We start from the raw sequence: 22,115 nt of genomic DNA on the forward strand, positions 1-22,115 counted from the left end.
CAAGTAAAATGCCACGGCGCCTTGACTCACTTTTGCGAATAAACTTGCGGACCATAAATCAAGTCGCGCGTAATGTCAAAAGAATCATCTGCAAAAAGATGGGTGCAACACGAGGACCTCCCAAGAAAATGGGTGAAATATAAGGACTTCACAGGAGGTCACCAATCCGAGTACTTTTCTCACCCAAGCACCCTTAACTGCGGAGTTCTAATAGAATCCGTTGCATTAGTGCTGGTATGATCCATCATGTTTCATTCTGCACTGCAAATACATACACTCTTTCTCCTCCCATCCACCCTCCCGTCATTTGTTTCCTTGTGCGTGCACTCTGCATCTCTCTTTCTCGTTCTAATATCAAGTAATATGCTCCGGCACCTTGACTCACCTTTGCAAATGAACCAGTGGTTTATAATTCCATTCGCACGTAACGTCGAACAACCCATCCAAAAAAAAATAGGTGCAACACGAGGGCTTCCAAGGTGGTCACCAATCCGAGTACTACTCTCGCCCAAACACACTTAACTGCGAAGTTCTGATGGGATCCGGGCTTTAGTGCTGCTATGATCGTACCTCTTTAATTTCGCGTTGCAAATACATACACTCCTCCCTTCTTCCCCCTCCTGTCATTTGTTTCCTTGTGCGTTCACACTTCACCTCTCCTTCTCGTTCTAATATCGATTAAAATGCCCCTGCTTCTTGACTCACATTTGCGTATAAACCAGCGGACCCTAGTTCCAGACGCGCGTAACGTCGAACGACCAGTCTGAAAAAAAATTTGTGCGACACGAGGACTTCCCAGGAGGTCAACCATCCGAGTACTAATCTCGTCCAAGCAAACTTAACTGTGGAGTTCTTATGGGATCCGGGGCTTTAGTGCTGGTATGATCGCACCTGTTTAGTTTCGCGCTGCAAATACATACACTCCTTCTCTTTTCTTCCCCCTCCCGTCATTTGTTTCCTTGTGCGTGCGCACTGCACCTCCCGTTCTCGTTCTAATATCAAGTAAAATGCTACAGCACCGTGACTCACATTTGCGAATAAACCTGAGGACCATAATTCAAGTAGTGCGTAACGTCGAAAGAATCATCTGCAAAAAAATGGGTGCAACACGAGGACTTCACAAGAAAATGGGTGAAATATAAGGACTTGGCAGGAGGTAACCCATGCTATTACTACTCTCGCCCAAGCACCCTTACTTACGGAGTTCTGATAGAATCCGTTGCATTAGTACTGGTATGATCGCACCTGTTTCATTCTGCGCTGCAAATACATACACTTTTTCTCCTTCCTTCCCCCTCCAATCAATTGTTTCCTTGTGCGTTCACACTGTACCTCTCCTTCTCGTTCTAATATCGATTAAAATGCCCCTGCTTCTTGACTCACATTTGCGTCTAAACCAGCGGACCCTAATTCCAGTCGCGCGTAACGTCGAACGACCCGTCTGAAAAAAAATTGGTGCGGCATGAGGACTTCCCAAGAGGTCACCCATCCGAGTACTACTCTCGCCCAAACACACTTAACTGCGGAGTTCTGATGGGATCCGGTTCATTAGTGCTGGAATGATCGCACCTGTTTAATTTCGTGCTGTAAATACATAAACTCCTTCTCCTTTCTTCCCCCTCCCGTCATTTGTTTCCTTGTGCGTGCGCACTGTACCTCTCGTTCTCGTTCAAATATCAAGTAAAATGCCACGGCGCCGTGACTCACATTTGCGAATAAATCTGCGGACCATAATTAAAGTCGCGCGTAACGTCGAACGGCACATCTGAAAAAAAGAAAATGGGTGCAACACGAGAACTTCCCACGAGGTAACCCATCATTGTACTACTTTCGCCAAAGCACACTTAACTTTGGAGTTTTGAGGGGATCCGGTGCATTTGTGCTGGTATGATCGCACCTGTTTAATTTTGCGCTGCAAATACATACACTCATTCCCCTTTCTTCCCCCTCCCGTCATTTGTTTCCTTTTGCGTGCGCACTGCACCTCCCGTTCTCGTTCTAATATCAAGTAAAATGCCACGGCGCCGTGACTCACATTTGCAAATAAACCTGAGGACCATAATTCAAGTCGCGCGTAACGTCGAAAGAATCATCTGCAAAAAAATGGGTGCAACACGAGGACTTCACAAGAAAATGGGTGAAATATAAGGACTTCGCAGGAGGTAACCCATGCTAGTACTACTCTCGCCCAAGCACCCTTACCTACGGAGTTCTGATAGACTCCGTTGCATTAGTGCTGGTATGATCGCACCTGTTTCATTTCGTGCTGAAAATACATACACTCCTTCTCCTTTTCTCCCCCTCCCATCAATTATTTCGTTATGCGTTCACACTACACCTCTCCTTCTCATTCTAATATCGATTAAAATGCCCCTGCTTCTTGACTCACATTTGCGTATAAACTAGCGGACCCTAGTTCCAGTCGCGCGTAACGTCGAACGACCCGTCTGAGAAAAAATTGGTGCGACACAAGGACTTCCCAGGAGGTCACCAATCCGAGTACTACTCTCGCCAAAGCACACTTAACTGTGGAGTTCTGATGGGATCCGGTGCATTAGTGCTGGTATGATTGCACCTGTTTAATTTTGCGCTGCAAATACATAAACTCGTTCCCCTTTCTTCCCCCTCCCGTCATTTGTTTCCTTGTGCGTGCGCACTGCACCTCCCATTCTCGTTCTAATATCAAGTAAAATTCTACAGCGCCGTGACTCACATTTGCGAATAAATCTGAGGACCATAATTCAAGTCGCGCGTAACGTCGAAAGAATCATCTGCAAAAAAAAGGGTGCAACACGAGAACTTCGCAGGAGGTAACCCATGCTAGTACTACTCTCCCCCAAGCACCCTTACCTACGGAGTTCTGATAGAATCCGTTGCATTAGTGCTGGTATGATCGTACCTGTTTCATTTCGTGCTGAAAATACATACACTCCTTCTCCTTCCCTCCCCCTCCCATCAATTGTTTCCTTGTGCATTCACACTGCACCTCTCCTTCTCGTTCTAATATCGATTAAAATGCCTCTGCTTCTTGACTCACATTTGCGTATAAACCAGCGGACCCTAGTTCCAGTCCCGCCTAACGTCGAACGACCCGTCTGAAAAAAAATTGGTGCGACACGAGGACTTCGCATGAGGTAACCCATCCGAGTACTACTCTCGCCCAAGCACACTTAACTGCGGAGTTCTAATGGGATCCGGGGCTTTAGTGCTGGTATGATCGCACCTGTTTAATTTCGCACTGCAAATACATACACTACTTCTCCTTTCTTCCCCCTCCTGTCATTTGTATCCTTGTGCGTTAAGACTTCACCTCTCATTCTCGTTCTAATATCGATTAAAATGCCCCTGCTTATTGACTCACATTTGCGTATAAACCAGCGGACACTAGTTCCAGACGCGCGTAACGTCGAACGACCCGTCTGAAAAAAAATTGGTGCGACACGAGGACTTCCCAGGAGGTCACCCATCCGAGTACTAATCTCGGCCAAGCACACTTAACTGCAGAGTTCTAATAGGATCCGGTGCAATAGTTCTAGTATGATCGCACCTGTTTAATTTTGCGCTTGAAATATATTAACTCATTCCCCTTTCTTCCCCCTCCCGTCATTTGTTTCCTTGTGCGTGCGCACTGCACCTCTCGTTCTCGCTCAAATATCAAGTAAAATGCCACGGCGCCGTGACTTACATTTGCGAATAAATCTGCGGACCATAATTAAAGTCGCGCGTAAGGTCGAATGGCACATCTGAAAAAAAGAAAATGGGTGCAACATGAGCACTTCCCAGGAGGTAACCCATCATTGTACTACTTTCGCCAAAACACACATAACTACGGAGTTCTGATGGGATCCGGTGCATTTGTGCTGGTGTGACCGCACCAGTTTAATTTCGTGCTGAAAATACATACACTCATTCCCCTTTCTTCCCCCTCCCGTCATTTGTTTCCTTTTGCGTGCGCACTGCACCTCCCGTTCTCGTTCTAATATCGATTAAAATGACTTTTATTCTTGACTCACATTTACGTATAAATCAGCGGATCATAGTTCTAGCCGCGCGTAACGTCGAACGACCCATCTGAAAAAAAATTATTGCGATACGAGGACTTCCCAAGAGATCACCCATCCGAGTACTACACTCGCCCAAGCACACTTAACTGCAGAGTTCTGATGGGATCTAGTGCATAAGTGCTGGTATGATGCCACTTGTTTAATTTTGCGCTTCAAATACATACACTCCTTCTCTTTTCGTCCTTCTCCCGTCATTTGTTTCCTTGTGCGTGCGCACTGCACCTCCCGTACTCGTTCTAATATCAAGTAAAATGCCACGGCGCCTTGACTCACATTTGCGAATAAACCTGCGGATCATAAATCAAGTCACGCGTAACGTCGAAAGAATCATCTGCAAAAAGATGGGTGCAGCACGAGGACCTCCCAAGAAAATGGGTGAAATATAAGGACTTCGCAGGAGGTCACCCATCCGAGTACTTTTTCGCCCAAGCACCCTTAACTGCGGAGTTCTGATAGAATCCGTTGCATTAGTGCTGGTATGATCCCTCATGTTTCATTCTGCACTGCAAATACATACACTCTTTCTCCTCCCATCCCCCCTTCCGTCATTTGTTTCCTTGTGCGTGCACTCTGCATCTCTCTTTCTCGTTCTAATATCAAGTAATATGCCCCGACACCGTGACTCACCTTTGCAAATGAACCAGCGGTTTTTAATTCCATTAGCGCATAACGTCGAACAACCCATCCGAAAAAAAATAGTTACAACACGAGGGCTTCCCAAGTGGTCACCCATCCGAGTACTACTCTCACCCAAGCACACTTAACTGCAGAGTTCTGATGGAATCCGGGGCTTTAGTGCTGGTATGATCGCACCTGTTTAATATTGCGCTGCAAATACATACACTACTTCTCCTTTCTTCCCCCTCCTGTCATTTGTATCCTTGTGCGTTAACACTTCACCTCTCATTCTCGTTCTAATATCGATTAAAATGCCCTGCTTATTGACTCACATTTGCGTATAAACCAGCGGACACTAGTTCCAGACGCGCGTAACGTCGAACGACCCGTCTGAAAAAAAATTGGTGCAACACGAGGACTTCCCAGGAGGTCACCCATCCGAGTACTAATCTCGGCCAAACACACTTAACTGCGGAGTTTTAATGGGATCCGGTGCAATAGTGTTAGTATGATCGCACCTGTTTAATTTTGCGCTAGAAATATATTAACTCATTCCCCTTTCTTCCCCCTCCCGTCATTTGTTTCCTTGTGCGTGCGCACTGCACCTCCCGTTCTCGTTCTAATATCAAGTAAAATGCCACGGCGACGTGACTCACATTTGCGAATAAACCTGAGGACCATAATTCAAGTCGCGCGTAACGTCGAAAGAATCATCTGCAAAAAAATGGGTGCAACGCGAGGATTTCACAAGAAAATGGGTGAAATATAAGGACTTCGCATGAGGTAACCCATGCTAGTACTACTCTCGCCCAAGCACCCTTACCTACGGAGTTCTGATAGAATCCATTGCATTAGTACTGGTATGATCGTACCTGTTTCATTTAGTGCTGAAAATACAAACACTCATTCTCCTTCCGTCCCCCTCCCATCAATTGTTTCCTTGTGCGTTCACACTGCACCTCTCCTTCTCGTTCTAATATCGATTAAAATGCCCCTGCTTTTTGACTCACATTCGCGTATAAACCAGCAGACCCTAGTTCCAGTCGCGCGTAACGTCGAACGACCCATCTAAAAAAAAATTGGTGCGACACGAGGACTTCCCAGGAGGTCATCAATCCGAGTACTACTCTCGCCGAAGCACACTTAACTGCGGAGTTCTGATGGGATCTGGTGCATTAGTGCTGGTATGATCGCGCCTGTTTAATTTTGCGCTGCAAATACATAAACTCATTCCCCTTTCTTCCCCCTCCCGTCATTTGTTTCCTTGTGCGTGCGCACTGCACCTCCCGTTCTCGTTCTAATATCAAGTAAAATTCTACAGCGCCGTGACTCACATTTGCGAATAAACCTGAGGACCATAATTCAAGTCGCGCGTAACGTCGAAAGAATCATCTGCAAAAAAATGGGTGCAACACGAGGACTTCACAAGAATATGGGTGAAATATAAGGACTTCGCAGGAGGTAACCCATGCTAGTACTACACTCCCCCAAGCACCTTTACCTACGGAGTTCTGATAGAATCCGTTGCATTAGTGCTGGTATGATCGTACCTGTTTCATTTCGTGCTGAAAATACATACACTCCTTCTCCTTCCCTCCCCCTCCCATCAATTGTTTCCTTGTGCGTTCACACTGCACCTCTCCTTCTCGTTCTAATATCGATTAAAATGCCCCTGCTTCTTGACTCACATTTGCGTATAATCCCGCGGACCCTAGTTCAAGTCCCGCGTAATGTCGAACGAGCCGTCTGAAAAAAAATTGGTGCGACACGAGGACTTCGCATGAGGTAACCCATCCGAGTACTACTCTCGCCCAAGCACACTTAACTGCGGAGTTCTGATGGGATCCGGGGCTTTAGTGCTAGTATGATCGCACCTGTTTAATTTTGCGCTGCAAATACATACACTCCTTCTCCTTTCTTCCCCCTCCCGTCATTTGTTTTCTTGTGCGTTAACACTTCACCTCTCATTCTCGTTCTAATATCGATTAAAATGCCCCTGCTTATTGACTCACATTTGCGTATAAACTAGCGGACCCTAGTTCCAGACGTGCGTAACGTCGAACGACCCGTCTGAAAAAAAATTGGTGCGACACGAGGACTTCCCAGGAGGTCACCATCCGATTACTAATCTCGCCTAAGCACACTTAACTGCGGAGTTCTGATGGGATCAGGTGCAATATAATTGGTATGATCACACCCGTTTAATTTTGCGCTACAAATACATAAACTCATTCCCCTTTCTTCCCCCTCCCGTCATTTGTTTCCTTGTGCGTGCGCACTGCACCTCCCGTTCTCGTTCTAATATCAAGTAAAATGTCACGGCGCCGTGACTCACATTTGCGAATAAATCTGAGGACCATAATTCAAGTCGCGCGTAATGTCGAAAGAATCATTTGCAAAAAAATGGGTGCAACACGAGGACTTAACAAGAAAATGGGTGAAATATAAGGACTTCGCAAGAGGTAACCCATGCTAGTACTACTCTCGCCCAAGCACCCTTACCTACGGAGTTTTGATAGAATCCGTTGCATTAGTGCTGGTATGATCGCACCTGTTTCATTTCTTGCTGAAAATACATACACTCCTTCTCCTTCCTTCCCCCTCCCATCAATTATTTCCTTGTGCGTTCACACTGCACCTCTCCTTCTCGTTCTAATATCGATTAAAATGCCCCTACTTCTTGACTCACATTTGCGTATAAACCAGCGGACCCTAGTTCCAGTCTCGCGTAACGTCGAACGACCCATCTGAAAAAAAATTGGTGCGACACGAGGACTTCCCAAGAGGTCACCAATCCGAGTACTACTCTCGCCAAAGCACACTTAACTGCGGAGTTCTGACGGGATCCGGTGCATTAGTGCTGGTATGATCGCACCCGTTTAATTTCGCGTTGCAAATACATAAACTCCTTCTCCTTTCTTCCCCCTCCTGTCATTTGTTTCCTTGTGCGTGCGCACTGCACCTCCCGTGCTCGTTCTAATATAAAGTAAAATGCTACGGTTCCGTGACTCACATTTGCGAATAAACCTGAGGACCATAATTTAAGTCGCGCGTATCGTCGAAAGAATCATCTGCAAAAAAAATGGGTGCAACACGAGAACTTCCTAAGAAAATGGGTGAAATATAAGGACTTCTCAAGAGGTCACCGATCCTAGTGCTACTCTCGCCCAAGCACCCTTAACTTGCGGAGTTCTGATAGAATCTGTTGCATTGGTGCTGGTATGATTGCTCATGTTTCATTCTGCGGTGCAAACACATACACTTTTTCTCCCTCCATCCCCCCTCCCGTCATTTGTTTCCTTGTGCGTGCACCCTCCATCTCTCTTTCTCGTTCTAATATTAATTAAAATGCCCCTGCTTCTTGACTCACATTTGCGTATAAACTAGCGGACCCTAGATCCAGACGCACGTAACGTCGAAAGACCCGTCTGAAAAAAAATTGGTGCGACACGAGGACTTCCCAGGAGGTCACCCATCCGAGTACTACTCTCGCCCAAGCACACTTAATTGCAGAGTTCTGATGGGATCCGGTGCATTAGTGCTGGTATGATCGCACCCGTTTAATTTCGCACTGCAAATACATAAACTCCTTCTCCTTTCTTCCCCCTCCCGTCATTTGTTTCCTTGTGCGTGCGCACTGCACCTCCCGTTCTCGTTCTAATATCAAGAAAATGCTTCAGCACCGTGACTCACATTTGCGAATAAACCTGAGGACCATAATTCAAGTCGCGCGTAACGTCGAAAGAATCATCTGCAAAAAAATGGGTGCAACACGAGGACTTCACAAGAAAATGGGTGAAATATAAGGACTTCGCATGAGGTAACCCATGCTAGTACTACTCTCGCCCAAGCACCCTTACCTACGGAGTTCTGATAGAATCTGATGCATTAGTGCTGGTATGACCGCACCTGTTTAATTTCATGCTGAAAATACATACACTCCTTCTTCCCTCCCCCCCTCCCATCATTTGTTTCCGTGTGCGTTCACATTGCACCTCTCCTTTTCGTTCTAATATCGATTAAAATATCCCTGATTCTTGACCCTCATTTGCGTATAAACCAGCGGACCATAGTTCCAGTCGCGCGTAATGTCGAACGACCCGTCTGTAAAAAAATTGGTGCAATACAAGGACTTCCCAGGAGGTCACCCATGCTAGTACTACTCTCGCCCAAGCACCCTTACCTACGGAGTTCTGATAGAATCTGATGCATTAGTGCTGGTATGACCGCACCTGTTTAATTTCATGCTGAAAATACATACACTCCTTCTTCCCTCCCCCCCTCCCATCATTTGTTTCCATGTGCGTTCACATTGCACCTCTCCTTCTCGTTCTAATATCGATTAAAATACCCTTGATTCTTGACCCTCATTTGCGTATAAACCAGCGGACCATAGCTCCAGTCGCGCGTAATGTCGAACGACCCGTCTGTAAAAAAATTGATGCAACACAAGGACTTCCCAGGAGGTCACCCATCCAAGTACTACTCTCGCCCAAGCACACTTTACTGCGGAGTTCTGATGGGATCCAGGGCAATAGTGCTAGTATGATCGCATCCGTTTAATTTTGCGCTGCAAATAGATAAACTCCTTCTCTTTTCTTCCCCCTCCCGTCATTTGTTTCCTTGTGCGTGCGCACTGCACCTCCCGTGCTCGTCCTAATATCAAGTGAAATGCTACAGTGCCGTGAGTCACATTTGCGAATAAACCTGAGGACCATAATTCAAGTCGCTTGTATCGTCGAAAGAATCATCTGCAAAAAAATGGGTGCAACACGAGAACTTCCTAAGAAAATGGGTGAAATATAAGGACTTCGCAGGAGGTCACCCATCCTAGTGCTACACTCGCCCAAGCACCCTTAACTTGCGGAGTTCTGATAGAATCCGTTGCATTGGTGCTGGTATGATTGCTCATGTTTCATTCTGCGCTGCAAATACATACACTTTTTCTCCCTCCATCCCCCCTCCCGTCATTTGTTTCCTTGTGCTTGCACTCTGCATCTCTCCTTCTCGTTCTAATATCGATTAAAATGCTCCTGCTTCTTGACTCACATTTGCGTATAAACGAGGGGACCCTAGTTCCAGTCGCGCGTAGCGTCAAACGACCCGTCTGAAAAAAAAAATTAGTGCGACACAAGGACTTCTAGGAGGTCACCCATCCGAGTACTACTCTCGCCCAAGCACACTTAACTGCAGAGTTCTGATGGGATCCGGTGCATTAGTGCTGGTATGATCGCACCTGTTTAATTTTGCGCTGCAAATACATAAACTCCTCCTTTCTTCCCCCTCCCGTCATTTGTTTCCATGTGCGTGCGCACTGCACCTCTCGTTCTCGTTCAAATATAAAGTAAAATACCACGGCGCCGTGACTCACATTTGCGAATAAATCTGCGGACCATAATTAAAGTCGCGCGTAACGTCAAACGGCACATCTGAAAAAAAGAAAATGGGTGCAGTACGAGAACTTCCCAGGAGGTAACCCATCATTGTACTACTTTCGCCAAAGCACACTTAACTGCGGAGTTCTGATGGGATCCGGTGCATTTGTGCTGGTGTGACCGCACCTGTTTAATTTCGTGCTGAAAATACATACACTCCTTCTTTCCTCCCCCCCTCCCATCATTTGTTTCCTTGTGCGTTCACACTGCACCTCTCCTTCTCGTTCTAATATCGATTAAAATGCCCCTGATTCTTGACTAATATTTGCGTATAAACCAGCGGACCATAGTTCAAGTCGCGCCTAACGTCGAACGACCCATCTGAAAAAAAATTGTTGCGATACGAGGACTTCCCAAGAGGTTACCCATCCGAGTACTACTCTCGTCCAAGCGCACTTAACTGCAGAGTTCAGATGGGATCCAGTACAGTAGTGCTGGTATGATGCCACTTGTTTAATTTTGGGCTTCAAATACATACACACATTCTCATTTCTTCCTCATCCCGTCATTTGTTTCCTTGTGCATGCGCACTGCACCTCCCGTACTCGTTCTAATATCAAGTAAAATGCCACGGTGCCGTGACTCACATTTGCGAATAAATATGCGGACCATAAATCAAGTCGCGCGTAACGTCAAAAGAATCATCTGCAAAAAGATGGGTGCAACACGAGGACCTCCCAAGAAAATGGGTGAAATATAAGGACTTCGCAGGAGGTCACCCATCCGAGTACTTTTCTCGCCCAAGCACCCTTAACTGCGGAGTTCTGATAGAATCCGTTGCATTAGTGCTGGTTTGATCCCTCATGTTTCATTCTGCACTGCAAATACATACACTCTTTCTCCTTCCATCCCCCCTCCCGTCATTTGTTTCCTTGTGTGTGCGCACTGCACCTCTCGTTCTCGCTCAAATATCAAGTAAAATGCCACGGTGCCGTGACTCACATTTGCGAATAAATCTGCGGACCATACTTAAAGTCGCGCGTAACGTCGAACGGCACATCTGAAAAAAAGAAAATGGGTGCAACACGAGAACTTCCCAGGAGGTAACCCATCATTGTACTACTTTCGCCAAAGCACACTTAACTGCGGAGTTCTGATGGGATCCGGTGCATTTGTGCTGGTGTGACCGCACTTGTTTAATTTCGTGCTAAAAATACATACACTCCTTCTTCCCTCCCCCCCTCCCATCATTTGTTTCCTTGTGCGTTCACACTGCACCCAAGCACACCCGTTTAATTCAGCGCTGCAAATACATAAACTCCTTCTCCTTTCTTCCCCCTCCCGTCATTTGTTTCCTTGTGCGTGCGCACTGCACCTCCCGTGCTCGTTCTAATATCAAGTAAAATGCTACGGTGCCGTGACTCACATTTGCGAATAAACCTGAGGACCATAATTCAAGTTGCGCGTAACGTCGAAAGAATCATCTATAAAAAAATGGGTGCAACACGAGGACTTCCTAAGAAAATAGGTGAAATATAAGGACTTCGCATGAGGTCACCCATCCTAGTGCTACTCTCGCCCGAGCACCCTTAACTTGCGGAGTTCTGATAGAATCCGTTGCATTGGTGCTGGTATGATTATGGTCCATTGTGTCCACACTGCACTCATCCATTGCGTGCACTCTGCATCTCTCTTTTTCGTTCTAATATCAAGTAATATGCCCCGGCACCGTGACTCACCTTTGAAAATGAACCAGCGGTTTACATTTCCAATCGCGCGTAACGTCGAACAACACATCCGAAAAAAAATAGGTGCAACACGAGGGCTTCCTAGGTGGTCACCGATCCGAGTACTACTCTCACCCAAGCACACTTAACTGCGGAGTTCTGATGGGATCCAGGGCTTTAGTGCTGGTATGATAGCACCTGTTTAATTTCGCGCTGCAAATACATACACTCCTTCTCATTTCTTCCCCCTCCCGTCATTTGTTCCCTTGTGCGTGCTTACTGCACCTCTCGTTCTCGTTCAAATATCAAGTAAAATGCCACGGCGCCGTGACTCACATTTGCGAATAAATCTGCGGACCATAATTAAAATCGCGCGTAACGTCGAACGGCACATCTGAAAAAAAGAAACTGGGTGCAACACGAGAACTTCCCAAGAGGTAACCCATCATTGTACTACTTTCGCCAAAGCACACTTAACTACGAAGTTCTGATGGGATCTGGTGCATTAGTGCTGGTGTGACCGCACCTGTTTAATTTCGTGCTGAAAATACATACACTCCTTCTTCCCTCCCCCCTGTCATCATTTGTTTCCTTGTGCGTTCACACTGCACCTCTCCTTCTCGTTCGAATATGGATTAAAATTCCCCTGATTCTTGACTCACATTTGCGTATAAACCAGCGGACCATAGTTCCAGTCGCGCGTAACGTCGAACGACCCATCTGAACAAAAATTGTTGCGATACGAGGACTTCCCAAGAGGTCACCCATCCGAGTACTACTCTCGCCCAAGCACACTTAACTGCAGAGTTCTGATGGGATCCAGTGCATTAGTGCTGGTATGATGCCACTAGTTTAATTTTGCGCTTCAAATACATACACTCCTTCTCTTTTCTTCCTTCTCCCGTCATTTGTTCCCTTGTGCGTGCGCACTGCACCTCTCGTACTCGTTATAATATCAAGTAAAATGCCACGGCGCCGTGACTCAAATTTGCGAATAAACCTGCGGACCATAAATCAAGTCGCGCGTAACGTCGAAAGAATCATCTGCAAAAAGATGGGTGCAACACGAGGACCTCTCAAGAAAATGGGTGCAGCACGAGGACTTCCCAAGTTGTCACCCATCCGAAGTACTACTCTCGCCCAAGCACCTTTAACTGTGGAGTTCTGATAGAATCCGTTGCATTAGTGCTGGTATGATCCCTCATGTTTCATTCTACACTGCAAATACATACACTCTTTCTCCTTCCATCCCTCTTCCCGTCATTTGTTTCTTTGTGTGTGCACTCTTCATCTCTCTTTATCGTTCTAATATCAAGTAATATGCCTCGGCACCGTGACTCACCTTTGCAAATGAACCAGCGGTTTATAATTCCATTCGCGCGTAACGTCGAACAACCCATCCGAAAAAAAATAGGTGCAACACGAGGGCTTCCCAAGTGGTCACCCATCCGAGTACTACCCTCGCCCAAGCACACTTAACTACGGGGTTCTGATGGGATCCGGAGCTTTAGTGCTGGTATGATCGCACCTGTTTAATTTCGCGCTGCAAATACATACACTCCTTCTCCATTCTTCCCCCTCCCGTCATTTGTTTCCTTGTGCGTTCACACTTCACCTCTCATTCTCGTTCCAATATAGATTAAAATGCCCCTGCTTCTTGACTCACATTTGCGTATAAACCAGCGGACCCTAGTTCAAGATGCGCGTAACGTCGAACGACCCGTCTGAAAAAAAATTGGTGCGACACGAGGACTTCCCAGGAGGTCACCCATCCAAGTACTAATCTCGCCCAAGCACACTTCACTGCGGAGTTCTGATGGGATCCGGTGCATTAGTGCTGGTATGATCGCATCTGTTTAATTTTGCGCTGCAAATACATAAACTCATTCCCCTTTCTTCCCCCTCCCGTCATTTGTTTCCTTGTGCGTGCGCACTGCACCTCCCGTTCTCGTTCTAATATCAAGTAAAATGCTACAGCGCCGTGACTCACATTTGCGAATAAACCTGAGGACCATAATACAAGTCGCGTGTAACGTCGAAAGAATCATCTGCAAAAAAATGGGTGCAACACGAGGACTTCACAAGAAAATAGGTCAAATATAAGGACTTCGTAGGAGGTCACCCATCCGAGTGCTAATCTCGCCCAATCACACTTCACTGCGTAGTTCTGATGGGATCCGGTGCATTAGTGCTGGTATGATCGCACCTCTTTAATTTTGCGCCGCAAATACATAAACTCATTCTCCTTTCTTCCCCTCCCGTCATTTGTTTCCTTGTGCGTGCGCGCTGCACCTCCCGTGCTCGTTCTAATATCAAGTAAAATGCTACGGTGCCGTGACTCACATTTGTGAATAAACTTGAGGACCATAATTAAAGTCGCGCGTATCGTCGAAAGAATCATCTGCAAAAAAATGGGTGCAACACGAGGACTTCACAAGTGGCCACCCATCCGAGTACTACTCTCGCCCAAGCACACTTAACTGCGGAGTCATGATGGGACCTGTTACATTAGTGCTGGTATGATCGCACCTGATTAATTTCGCACTGCAAATACATAAACTCCTTCTCCTTTCTTCCACCTCCCGTCATTTGTTTCCTTGTGCGTTCACACTGCACCTCTCCTTCTCGTTCTAATATCGATTTAAATGCCTCTGCTTCTTGACTCACATTTGCATATAAACCAACGGACCCTAGTTCCAGTCGCGCGTAACGTCGAACAACCCGTCTGAAAAAAAATTGGTGCGACACGAGGACTTCCCAGGAGGTCACCCATCCGAGTACTACTCACGCCCAAGCACAATTAACTGCGGAGTTCTGATGGGATCCAGTGCATTAGTGCTGGTATGATCGCACCCGTTTAATTCAACGCTGCAAATATATAAACTCCTTCTCCTTTCTTCCCCCTCCCGTCATTTGTTTCCTTGTGCGTTCACACTTCACCTCTCATTCTTGTTTTAATATCGATTAAAATGCCCCTGCTTCTTGACTCACATTTGCGTATAAATCAGCGGACCCTAGTTCCAGACACGCATAACGTCGAACGACCCGTCTGAAAAAAAATGGGTGCGACACGAGGACTTCCCAGGAAGTCACCCATCCGAGTACTAATCTCGCCAAAGCACACTTCACTTCGGAGTTCTGATGGGATCCGGTGCATTAGTGCTGGTATGATCGCACCTGTTTAATTTCATGCTGCAAATACATAAACTCTTTCCCCTTTCTTCCCCCTCCCGTCATTTGTTTCCTTGTGCTTGCGCACTACACCTCCCGTTCTCGTTCTAATATCAAGTAAAATGTTACAGCGTCATGACTCACATTTGCGAATAAACCTGAGGACCATAATTCAAGTCGCGCGTAACGTTAAAAGAATCATCTGCAAAAAAATGGGTGCAACACGAGGACTTTACAAGAAAATGGGTGAAATATAAGGATTTCGTAGGAGGTAACCCACGCTAGTACTACTCTCGCCCAAGCACCCTTACCTACGGAGTTCTGATAGAATCCGTTGCATTAGTGCTGGTATGATCGCACCTGTTTCATTTCGTGCTTAAAATACATACACTCCTTCTCCTTCCCTCCCCCTCCCATCAATTGTTTCCTTGTGCGTTCACACTGCACCTCTCCTTCTCGTTCTAATATGGATTTAAATGCCCTTGCTTCTTGACTCACATTTGCGTATAAACCAGCGTACCCTAGTTCCAGTCACGCGTAACGTCGAACGATCCGTCTGAAAAAAAATTGGTGCGACACAAGGACTTCCCAGGAGGTCACCCATCCGGGTACTACTCTCGCCCAAGCACACTTAGCTGTGGAGTTCTGATGGGATCCGGTGCATTAGTGCTGGTATGATCGCACCTGTATAATTCAGCGCTGCAAATACATAAACTCCTTCTCCTTTCTTCCCCCTCCCATCATTTGTTTCCTTGTGCGTGCGCACTGCACCTCCCGTGCTCGATCTAATATCAAGTAAAATGCTATGGTGCCGTGACTCACATTTGTGAATAAACCTGAGGACCATAATTCAAGTCGTGCGTATCGTCGAAAGAATCATCTGCAAAAAAATGGGTGCAACACGAGGACTTCCTAAGAAAATGGGTGAAATATAAGGACTTCGCAGGAGGTCACCCATCCTAGTGCTACTCTCGCCCAAGCACCCTTAACTTGCGGAATTCTGATAGAATCCGTTGCACTGGTGCTGGTATGATGGCTCATGTTTCATTCTGCGCTGCAAATACATACACTTTTTCTCCTTCCATCCCCCCTCCCGTCATTTGTTTCCTTGTGCGTGCACTCTGCATCTCTCCTTCTCGTTCTAATATCGATTAAAATGCCCCTGCTTCTTGACTCACATTTGCGTATAAACCAGTGGACCCTAGTTCCAGTCGTGCGTAACGTCGAACGACCCGTTTGAAAAAAAAATTAGTGCGACACGAGGACTTCCCAGGAGGTCAAACATCCGAGTACTACTCTCGCCAAAAAACACTTAACTGCGGAGTTCTGATGGGATCCGGTGCATTAGTGCTGGTATTATCGCAACTGTTTAATTTTGCGCTGCAAATACATAAACTCCTTCTCCTTTCTTCCCCCTCCCGTCATTTGTTTCCTTGTGCGTTAACACTTCACCTCTCATTCTCGTTCTAATATCGATTAAAATGCCCCTGCTTCTTGACTCACATTTGCGTATAAACCAGCGGACCCTAGTTCCATACGCGCGTAACGTCGAACGACCCGTCTAAAAAAAAATTGGTGCGACACGAGGACTTCACAAAAAAATGGGTGAAATATAAGGACTTCGCAGGAGGTAACCCATGCTAGTACTACTCTCGCCCAAGCACCCTTACCTACAGAGTTCTGATAGAATCCGTTGCATTAGTGCTGGTATGATCGCACCTGTTTCATTTCGTGCTGAAAATACATACACTCATTCTCTTTCCCTCCCCCTCCCATCAATTGTTTCCTTGTGCGTTCACACTGCACCTCTCCTTCTCGTTCTAATATCGATTAAAATGCCCCTGCTTCTTGACTCACATTTGCGTATAAACCAACGGACCCTAGTTCCAGTCACGCGTAACGTCGAACGACCCGTCTGAAAAAAAATTGGTGAGACACGAGGACTTCCCAGGAGGTCACCCATCCGAGTACTACTCTCGCCCAAGCACACTTAACTGCGGAGTTCTGATAGGATCCGATGCATTAGTGCTGGTATGATCGCACCCGTATAATTTAGCGCTGCAAATACATAAACTCCTTCTCCTTTCTTCCCCCTCCCGTGCTCGTTCTAATATCAAGTAAAATGTTACGGTGCAGTGACTCACATTTATGAATAAACCTGAGGACCATAATTCAAGTCGCGCGTATCGTCGAAATAATCATCTGCAAAAAAATGGGTGCAACACGAGGACTTCCTAAGAAAATGGGTGAAATATAAGGACTTCGCAGGAGGTCACCAATGCTAGTGCTACTCTCGCCCAAGCACCCTTAACTTGCAGAGTTCTGATAGAATCCGTTGCATTGGTGCTGGTATGATGGCTCATCTTTCATTCTGCGCTGCAAATACATACACTTTTTCTCCCTCCATCCCCCCTCCCGTCATTTGTTTCCTTGTGCGTGCACTCTGCATCTCTCCTTCTCGTTCTAATATCGATTAAAATGCCCCTGCTTCTTGACTCACATTTGCGTATAAACCAGTGGACCCTAGTTCCAGTCGCGCGTAACGTCGAACGACCCGTCTGAAAAAAAAATTAGTGCGACACGAGGACTTCCCAGGAGGTCACCCATCTGAGTACTACTCTCGCCCAAGCACACTTCACTTCGGAGTTCTGATGGGATCCGATGCATTAGTGCTGGTATGATCGCAACCGTATAATATAGCGCTGCAAATACATAAACTCCTTCTCCTTTCTTCCCCCTCCCGTCATTTGTTTCCTTGTGCGTGCGCACTGCACCTCCCGTGCTCGTTCTAATATCAAGTAAAATGTTACGGTGCAGTGACTCACATTTATGAATAAACCTGAGGACCATAATTCAAGTCGCGCGTATCGTCGAAAGAATCATCTGCAAAAAAATGGGTGCAACACGAGGACTTCCTAAGAAAATGGGTGAAACATAAGGACTTCGCAGGAGGTCACCCATCCTAGTGCTACTCTCGCCCAAGCACCCTTAACTTGCAGAGTTCTGATAGAATCCGTTGCATTGGTGCTGGTATGATGACTCATCTTTCATTCTGCGCTGCAAATACATACACTTTTTCTCCCTCCATCCCCCCTCCCGTCATTTGTTTTCTTGTGCGTGCACTCTGCATCTCTCCTTCTCGTTCTAATATCGATTAAAATGCCCCTGCTTCTTGACTCACATTTGCGTATAAACCAGCGGACCCTAGTTCCAGTCGCGCGTAACGTCGAACGACCCGTCTGAAAAAAAAATTAGTGCGACACGAGGACTTCCCAAGAGGTCACCCATCCGAGTACTACTCTCGCCCAAGCACACTTAACTGCGGAGTTCTGATGGGATCCGATGCATTAGTGTTGGTATGATCGCAACCGTATAATTTAGCGCTGCAAATACATAAACTCCTTCTCCTTTCTTCCCCCTCCCGTCATTTGTTTCCTTGTGCGTGCGCACTGCACCTCCCGTGCTCGTTCTAATATCAAGTAAAATGTTACGGTGCCGTGACTCACATTTATGAATAAACCTGAGGACCATAATTCAAGTCACGCGTATCGTCGAAAGAATCATCTGCAAAAAAATGGGTGCAACACGAGGACTTCCTAAGAAAATGGGTGAGATATAAGGACTACGCAGGAGGTCACCAATGCTAGTGCTACTCTCGCCCAAGCACCCTTAACTTGCAGAGTTCTGATAGAATCCGTTGCATTGGTGCAGGTATGATGGCTCATCTTTCATTATGCGCTGCAAATACATACACTTTTTCTCCCTCCATCCCCCCTCCCGTCATTTGTTTCCTTGTGCGTGCACTCTGCATCTCTCCTTCTCGTTCTAATATCGATTAAAATGCCCCTGCTTCTTGACTCACATTTGCGTATAAACCAGTGGACCCTAGTTCCAGTCGCGCGTAACGTCGAACGACCCATCTGAAAAAAAAATTAGTGCGACACGAGGAATTCCCAGGAGGTCACCCATCCGAGTACTACTCTCGCCAAAGAACACTTAACTGCGGAGTTCTGATGGGATCCGATGCATTAGTGCTGGTATTATCGCAACTGTTTAATTTCGCGCTGCAAATACATAAACTCCTTCTCATTTCTTCCCCCTCCCGTCATTTGTTTCCTTGTGCGTGCGCACTGCACCTCTCGTTCTCGTTCAAATATCAAGTAAACTGCCACGACGCCGTGACTCACATTTGCGAATAAATCTGCGGACCATAATTAAAGTCGCGCGTAATGTCGAACGGCACATCTGTAAAAAAGAAAATGGGTGCAACACGAGGGATTCCCAGGTGGTCAACCATCCGAGTACTACCCTCGCCCAAGCACACTTAACTGCGGATTTTTAATGGGATTCGGAGCTTTAGTGCTGGTATGATCGCACCTGTTTAATTTCGCGTTGCAAATACATACACTCCTTCTCCTTTCTTCCCCCTCCCGTCATTTGTTTCCTTGTGCGTTCACACTTCACCTCTCATTCTCGTTCTAATATCGATTAAAATGCCCCTGCTTCTTGACTCACATTTGCGTATAAACCAGCAGACCCTAGTTCCAGACGCGCGTAACGTCGAACGACCCGTCTAAAAAAAAATTGGTGCGACACGAGGACTTCACAAGAAAACGGGTGAAATATAAGGACTTCGCAGGAGGTAACCCATGCTAGTACTACTCTCGCCTAAGCACCCTTACCTACGGAGTTCTTATAGAATCCGTTGCATTAGTGCTGGTATGATCGCACCTGTTTCATTTCGTGCTGAAAATACATACACTCCTTCTCTTTCCCTCCCCCTCCCATCAATTGTTTCCTTGTGCGTTCACACTGCACCTCTCCTTCTCGTTCTAATATCGATTGAAATGCCCCTGCTTCTTGACTCACATTTGCGTATAAACCAACGGACCCTAGTTCCAGTCGCGCGTAACGTTGAACGACCCGTCTGAAAAAAAATTGGTGAGACACGAGGACTTCCCAGGAGGTCACCCATCCGAGTACTACTCTCGCCCAAGCACACTTAACTGCGGAGTTCTGATGGGATCCGATGCATTAGTGCTGGTATGATCGCACCCGTATAATTTAGCACTGCAAATACATAAACTCCTTCTCCTTTCTTCCCCCTCCCGTCATTTGTTTCCTTGTGCGTGCGCACTGCACCTCCCGTGCTCGTTCTAATATCAAGTAAAATGTTACGGTGCCGTGACTCACATTTATGAATAAACCTGAGGACCATAATTAAAGTCGCTCGTATCGTCGAAATAATCATCTGCAAAAAAATGGGTGCAACACGAGGACTTCCTAAGAAAATGGGTGAAATATAAGGACTTCGCAGGAGGTCACCAATGCTAGTGCTACTCTCGCCCAAGCACCCTTAACTTGCAGAGTTCTGATAGAATCCGTTGCATTGGTGCTGGTATGATGGCTCATCTTTCATTCTGCGCTGCAAATACATACACTTTTTCTCCCTCCATCCCCCCTCCCGTCATTTGTTTCCTTGTGCGTGCACTCTGCATCTCTCCTTCTCGTTCTAATATCGATTAAAATGCCCCTGCTTCTTGACTCACATTTGCGTATAAACCAGTGGACCCTAGTTCCAGTCGCGCGTAACGTCGAACGACCCGTCTGAAAAAAAATTAGTGCGACACGAGAACTTCCCAGGAGGTCACCCATCCGAGTACTACTCTCGCCCAAGCACACTTAACTGCGGAGTTCTGATGGGATCCGATGCATTAGTGCTGGTATGATCGCACCCGTATAATTTAGCACTGCAAATACATAAACTCCTCCTTTCTTCCCCCTCCCGTCATTTGTTTCCTTGTGCGTGCGCACTGCACCTCCCGTGCTCGTTCTAATATCAAGTAAAATGTTACGGTGCCGTGACTCACATTTATGAATAAACCTGAGGACCATAATTCAAGTCGCGCGTATCGTCGAAAGAATCGTCTGTAAAAAAATGGGTGCAACACGAGGACTTCACAAGAAAATGAGTGAAATATAAGGACTTCGCAGGAGGTAACCCATGCTAGTACTACTCTCGCCCAAGCACCCTTACCTACGGAGTTCTGATAGAATCCATTGCATTAGTGCTGGTATGATCGCACCTGTTTCATTTCGCGCTGAAAATACATACACTCCTTCTCATTCCCTCCCCCTCCCATCAATTGTTTCCTTGTGCGTTCACACTGCACCTCTCCTTCTCGTTCTAATATCGATTAAAATGTCCCTGCTTCTTGACTCACATTTGCGTATAAACCAGCGAACCCTAGTTCCAGACGCGCCTAACGTCGAACGACCCGTCTGAAAAAAAATTGGTGCGACACGAGGACTTCCCATGAGGTCACCCATCCGAGTACTAATCTCTCCCAAGCACACTTAACTACGGAGTTCTGATGGGATCCGGTGCAATAGTGCTGGTATGATCGCACCCATTTAATTTTGCGCTACAATCACATAAACTCATTCCCCTTTCTTCCCCCTCCCGTCATTTGTTTCCTTGTGCGTGCGCACTGCACCTCCCGTTCTCGTTCTAATATCAAGTAAAATGCCACGGCGCCGTGACTCACATTTGCGAATAAACCTGAGGACCATAATTCAAGTCGCGCGTAACGTCGAAAGATTCATCAGCAAAAAAATGGGTGCAACACGATGACTTCACAAGAAAATGGGTGAAATATAAGGACTTCGCAGGAGGTAACCCATGTTAGTACTACTCTCGCCTAAGCACCCTTACCTACGGAGTTCTGATAGAATCCGTTGCATTAGTGCTGGTATGATCGCACCTGTTTCATTTCTTGCTGAAAATACATACACTCCTTCTCCTTCCCTCCCCCTCCCATCAATTGTTTCCTTGTGCGTTCACACTGCACCTCTCCTTCTCGTTCTAATATCGATTAAAATGCCCCTGCTTCTTGACTCACATTTGCGTATAAACCAGCAGACCATAGTTCCAGTCGCGCGTAACGTCGAACGACCCGTCTGAAAAAAAATTGGTGCGACACGAGGACTTCCCAGGAGGTCACCAATCCGAGTACTACTCTCGTCAAAGCAAACTTAACTGCGGAGTTCTGATGGGATCCGGTGCATTAGTGCTGGTATGATCTCACCTGTTTAATTTTGCGCTGCAAATACATAAACTCTTTCCCCTTTCTTCCCCCTCCCGTCATTTGTTTCCTTGT

General features: G+C 46.4%; 7 non-coding genes and 33 pseudogenes across 7 annotated transcripts; all 40 read right to left on the reverse strand.

Annotated features, from left to right (window-relative positions):
• Positions 1-454: 454 nt before the first annotated feature.
• LOC148257586 (5S ribosomal RNA) lies at positions 455-572 on the reverse strand (annotated as a pseudogene).
• A 202-nt stretch (positions 573-774) lies between these two features.
• On the reverse strand, positions 775-893 carry LOC148257587 (5S ribosomal RNA; annotated as a pseudogene).
• Positions 894-1,452: 559 nt separating this feature from the next.
• Positions 1,453-1,571, reverse strand: LOC148257588 (5S ribosomal RNA; annotated as a pseudogene).
• A 209-nt stretch (positions 1,572-1,780) lies between these two features.
• On the reverse strand, positions 1,781-1,899 carry LOC148257589 (5S ribosomal RNA; annotated as a pseudogene).
• Positions 1,900-2,458: 559 nt separating this feature from the next.
• On the reverse strand, positions 2,459-2,577 carry LOC148257590 (5S ribosomal RNA; annotated as a pseudogene).
• Positions 2,578-2,782: 205 nt separating this feature from the next.
• LOC148257591 (5S ribosomal RNA) lies at positions 2,783-2,901 on the reverse strand (annotated as a pseudogene).
• Positions 2,902-3,106: 205 nt separating this feature from the next.
• Positions 3,107-3,225, reverse strand: LOC148257592 (5S ribosomal RNA). The gene has a single exon (XR_015820669.1). It is a non-coding gene; the product is annotated as a 5S ribosomal RNA (ribosomal RNA).
• Positions 3,226-3,430: 205 nt separating this feature from the next.
• LOC148257593 (5S ribosomal RNA) lies at positions 3,431-3,549 on the reverse strand (annotated as a pseudogene).
• A 209-nt stretch (positions 3,550-3,758) lies between these two features.
• Positions 3,759-3,877, reverse strand: LOC148257594 (5S ribosomal RNA; annotated as a pseudogene).
• Positions 3,878-4,082: 205 nt separating this feature from the next.
• Positions 4,083-4,200, reverse strand: LOC148257595 (5S ribosomal RNA; annotated as a pseudogene).
• A 560-nt stretch (positions 4,201-4,760) lies between these two features.
• On the reverse strand, positions 4,761-4,879 carry LOC148257596 (5S ribosomal RNA; annotated as a pseudogene).
• Positions 4,880-5,083: 204 nt separating this feature from the next.
• Positions 5,084-5,202, reverse strand: LOC148257597 (5S ribosomal RNA; annotated as a pseudogene).
• Positions 5,203-5,761: 559 nt separating this feature from the next.
• Positions 5,762-5,880, reverse strand: LOC148257598 (5S ribosomal RNA; annotated as a pseudogene).
• A 559-nt stretch (positions 5,881-6,439) lies between these two features.
• LOC148257599 (5S ribosomal RNA) lies at positions 6,440-6,558 on the reverse strand (annotated as a pseudogene).
• Positions 6,559-7,440: 882 nt separating this feature from the next.
• On the reverse strand, positions 7,441-7,559 carry LOC148257600 (5S ribosomal RNA; annotated as a pseudogene).
• A 562-nt stretch (positions 7,560-8,121) lies between these two features.
• On the reverse strand, positions 8,122-8,240 carry LOC148257601 (5S ribosomal RNA). Its single transcript, XR_015820770.1, has one exon. It is a non-coding gene; the product is annotated as a 5S ribosomal RNA (ribosomal RNA).
• A 557-nt stretch (positions 8,241-8,797) lies between these two features.
• Positions 8,798-8,916, reverse strand: LOC148257602 (5S ribosomal RNA; annotated as a pseudogene).
• Positions 8,917-9,120: 204 nt separating this feature from the next.
• LOC148257603 (5S ribosomal RNA) lies at positions 9,121-9,239 on the reverse strand (annotated as a pseudogene).
• Positions 9,240-9,802: 563 nt separating this feature from the next.
• Positions 9,803-9,920, reverse strand: LOC148257604 (5S ribosomal RNA; annotated as a pseudogene).
• A 206-nt stretch (positions 9,921-10,126) lies between these two features.
• Positions 10,127-10,245, reverse strand: LOC148257605 (5S ribosomal RNA; annotated as a pseudogene).
• An 887-nt stretch (positions 10,246-11,132) lies between these two features.
• On the reverse strand, positions 11,133-11,251 carry LOC148257606 (5S ribosomal RNA; annotated as a pseudogene).
• A 614-nt stretch (positions 11,252-11,865) lies between these two features.
• LOC148257607 (5S ribosomal RNA) lies at positions 11,866-11,984 on the reverse strand (annotated as a pseudogene).
• Positions 11,985-12,193: 209 nt separating this feature from the next.
• Positions 12,194-12,312, reverse strand: LOC148257608 (5S ribosomal RNA; annotated as a pseudogene).
• Positions 12,313-12,515: 203 nt separating this feature from the next.
• Positions 12,516-12,633, reverse strand: LOC148257609 (5S ribosomal RNA; annotated as a pseudogene).
• Positions 12,634-13,195: 562 nt separating this feature from the next.
• On the reverse strand, positions 13,196-13,314 carry LOC148257610 (5S ribosomal RNA). Its single transcript, XR_015821121.1, has one exon. It is a non-coding gene; the product is annotated as a 5S ribosomal RNA (ribosomal RNA).
• A 205-nt stretch (positions 13,315-13,519) lies between these two features.
• Positions 13,520-13,638, reverse strand: LOC148257611 (5S ribosomal RNA). Its single transcript, XR_015819808.1, has one exon. It is a non-coding gene; the product is annotated as a 5S ribosomal RNA (ribosomal RNA).
• Positions 13,639-14,196: 558 nt separating this feature from the next.
• Positions 14,197-14,315, reverse strand: LOC148257612 (5S ribosomal RNA; annotated as a pseudogene).
• A 205-nt stretch (positions 14,316-14,520) lies between these two features.
• Positions 14,521-14,639, reverse strand: LOC148257613 (5S ribosomal RNA). The gene has a single exon (XR_015820250.1). It is a non-coding gene; the product is annotated as a 5S ribosomal RNA (ribosomal RNA).
• Positions 14,640-14,844: 205 nt separating this feature from the next.
• Positions 14,845-14,963, reverse strand: LOC148257614 (5S ribosomal RNA; annotated as a pseudogene).
• Positions 14,964-15,522: 559 nt separating this feature from the next.
• LOC148257615 (5S ribosomal RNA) lies at positions 15,523-15,641 on the reverse strand. The gene has a single exon (XR_015820473.1). It is a non-coding gene; the product is annotated as a 5S ribosomal RNA (ribosomal RNA).
• Positions 15,642-16,203: 562 nt separating this feature from the next.
• Positions 16,204-16,322, reverse strand: LOC148257616 (5S ribosomal RNA; annotated as a pseudogene).
• Positions 16,323-16,881: 559 nt separating this feature from the next.
• LOC148257617 (5S ribosomal RNA) lies at positions 16,882-17,000 on the reverse strand (annotated as a pseudogene).
• A 525-nt stretch (positions 17,001-17,525) lies between these two features.
• On the reverse strand, positions 17,526-17,644 carry LOC148257618 (5S ribosomal RNA; annotated as a pseudogene).
• Positions 17,645-18,206: 562 nt separating this feature from the next.
• Positions 18,207-18,325, reverse strand: LOC148257619 (5S ribosomal RNA; annotated as a pseudogene).
• Positions 18,326-18,887: 562 nt separating this feature from the next.
• LOC148257620 (5S ribosomal RNA) lies at positions 18,888-19,006 on the reverse strand (annotated as a pseudogene).
• A 209-nt stretch (positions 19,007-19,215) lies between these two features.
• Positions 19,216-19,334, reverse strand: LOC148257621 (5S ribosomal RNA; annotated as a pseudogene).
• A 559-nt stretch (positions 19,335-19,893) lies between these two features.
• On the reverse strand, positions 19,894-20,012 carry LOC148257622 (5S ribosomal RNA; annotated as a pseudogene).
• A 561-nt stretch (positions 20,013-20,573) lies between these two features.
• LOC148257623 (5S ribosomal RNA) lies at positions 20,574-20,692 on the reverse strand. The gene has a single exon (XR_015821119.1). It is a non-coding gene; the product is annotated as a 5S ribosomal RNA (ribosomal RNA).
• Positions 20,693-21,248: 556 nt separating this feature from the next.
• Positions 21,249-21,367, reverse strand: LOC148257624 (5S ribosomal RNA; annotated as a pseudogene).
• A 559-nt stretch (positions 21,368-21,926) lies between these two features.
• Positions 21,927-22,045, reverse strand: LOC148257625 (5S ribosomal RNA; annotated as a pseudogene).
• Between the last annotated feature and the right edge of the window lie 70 nt (positions 22,046-22,115).

Source organism: Carica papaya, chromosome 5 (genome assembly GCF_054855325.1).
Source record: "Carica papaya isolate Zhongbai chromosome 5, ASM5485532v1, whole genome shotgun sequence".
Lineage (NCBI taxonomy): Eukaryota > Viridiplantae > Streptophyta > Magnoliopsida > Brassicales > Caricaceae > Carica > Carica papaya.